General features: G+C 36.8%; 1 long non-coding RNA gene across 1 annotated transcript; it reads left to right on the top strand.

Annotated features, from left to right (window-relative positions):
- The first annotated feature begins 335 nt into the window (after positions 1–335).
- LOC106572315 (uncharacterized) lies at positions 336–2,256 on the top strand. The gene is made up of 4 exons (XR_001321096.2): positions 336–588; positions 1,043–1,208; positions 1,312–1,472; positions 1,772–2,256. It is a non-coding gene; the product is annotated as an uncharacterized lncRNA (long non-coding RNA).
- The last annotated feature ends 246 nt before the right edge of the window (positions 2,257–2,502 follow it).

Here is a 2,502-nt window from a genome sequence, read left to right as displayed (position 1 = left end):
ATTGTTTGTCTGTCCCTTGGGGCGTTGTCTCTGTTCATTTCAGCTCATGGTCGTTGCTCTCTTTCTCTTACTTCGAGGACACTTTGTAAACAGGGTCAAGTGTAAGTGCATTTATGTCATTTCAACACCTACAAATAATACTGTAGGGACTTAATTCACTAAAGTACAATAGCCAAATCGAAGGACACTTTTGTAAACACTTGCAATTATCTGTGTCTATGTCGCAACAGCGTTTTTTGTAAATAAAATGACCCTAAAGTGGTAAACCCTGTAGATCCTAAACACATGACAAATGCATCTGTACAATTGAGCCGCCACCAGAGGGCAGTCAGTGAACACTTTGACAGCAATAGTAGCGTCCTGTGGCATTGAATGAAATGTTACATAATATGTGAAAACAAAAACTAATGTTTTCGTAATATGTGTGCATTCGAGAGACACTGAGAAGGTTTTGATTAGAGTCATATTTTGGATCCAGCAAGATTCTCAGTGAGAAAAGAGTCTGCTTTTGAGAGTGGAGACTATGAGGATGTTGAGACCAATGGAAATGAAATGTTCAGACCAACGGAAATGAGAGACTTGGAAAAAGTGAGTGCAATCCTTTTTTGTTAAAACAACACCACAAACATGCATGTCACCCATTAAAATGATCAACATTTTTATTAAGAAAACTCGATATGTATCAATTAAACATGATACAGTATTTATATTCACTGCTTAGTGTAGCAGAGAGAGCACCCTGTCAAAAGATAGATAGATGAGAGAAAGGATTACTATTGTAATGATAAGGAGTGAAGAATTATCGGTGCAATGCACTTTTTTTAAAGGTATTTTCAGACTTAATTGAACAGATAGTGGATGACAGTGGGGAAAGACAAAGAGAATTTGTGTCAAAGGGTAGTAGGCTGGATTCAAACTAATGCTGACACCATAGACGTGTGCTGGAGGCTGCGGCATTACTGCTAGACCAGCCCGGCCACTGTACAGTGCAGTCTTGCTGTACTGTACCATCACATCGTTCTCTGTATCGTCGTTCCAACAGGATCAGAGAGTGGTGGAAACAAGGAAAATTGCCAGCAATGTCGTGTGTCTTCCCTGTCCTACAATGACATTGTTGAGAAGGAGAGCGTCCCAGCTCAACCCTTATCCAGTGGAAGATATGGAACCAGTAGCCTGAAGCCCAGGAGCAGGAGCTGCTGCTAACCACAGTAAGATAAAGTCCCAGCTCAGTTCCATACATACAGTGTATATATAGTACATACATTAATGTGTTGTTTCTTTATGTGCTGCTCTGAACTAAATGTTTTGCAGGACATGTGGAGGAAGATCCACAGGAGAGCTACGATGATGTGGTGTCGTTGACCACGCCAGCTGAGGAGACCAGAGAGGAGGTTGCAGAAGTCATTGAGAGACCCAAACCGAAGGACCTGGATATCCATGATGATGAGGAGGGTGATCTGGAGCCTATAGGGGTGAGCAACATGGAGGCTTGACATGATCTGTTGTCAAACAGAAGTATGACAGGGGGTGTTTTGATTATGTTTTTACATTGGCGCTTTGCATCGTTCTCATGCATTTGAGAAATACACGTTTTTCGTATATAGTAATTAGCTAGCAATTTTGGCACTTTTTTCATGTCATGTAAAATTAGTACGGTATGGTTTATTAATTTTTACAAAATAGAGAAAACATGTTATAGCATAAAATTCTTTAGAATATTTTGTATTCATTAAACTTGCCATTGCAAATGTCTTGTGACATCTCTTTTTAGGATCCCAAAGTTGGCGTCAAAAATCTGGATATCTGCATAAGAACCTCACGTTCCCTTTTCCTCGGTCCACTTATAATATTGTTGTTTCTTTTTCATATATGAAGATACAATTATTAGAATTACTTGACTCTTTCTTTGTCTCTAACATTTGATATTGTTTCAAATGTTTTGATTCATTTGACATGTTTTGATTAGTTTGTTGTGCCATGGCCTGTAAAGCAGAACTGATTGACACAGAACAGAATCAATGGTGTCTGTCTTACAACAACACATGTATTAATGAAACATGATCTTGCTATGTGGTAGTTCCTTCCATAAAGAACGGCATGTGAAAATTATGAATTGCTTTTTATGCGTCAAAGCTCATAGCCAACAGCTGTTTTTCAATGACTTTTATCTACATTTTTTTTTACTACTTTTACCATTTCTAAATGCAACATTTGAAACATTTTTATTTGTAATTGCAATAAAATTGTGCAATGAAATTATGTTGTTTTTCTTCTTCTCTTCAACTTTTCAGTATTTATGTGTTTATGAAAGTTCTTATTCAGATTTTACACCAATAATAATTTCTATGTTAGATTTTTTACCTTTTGAATTGATTAGATTTTAAGGTTTATAAAATATGAAAGTAGTAGTTCACAGGGTTTATCTCATAGCTATGTATTGTATTTCTTTAAACATGTTTGTTTAGTGTTTTATTTTCTCTATGAAATCATGTTTGGGATTTG

Source organism: Salmo salar, chromosome ssa15, assembly GCF_905237065.1.
Source record: "Salmo salar chromosome ssa15, Ssal_v3.1, whole genome shotgun sequence".
Classification (NCBI taxonomy): domain Eukaryota; kingdom Metazoa; phylum Chordata; class Actinopteri; order Salmoniformes; family Salmonidae; genus Salmo; species Salmo salar.
The sequence above is the reverse complement of the archived record's forward strand: the minus strand, read 5'-3'. Positions and strand labels throughout refer to the sequence as shown.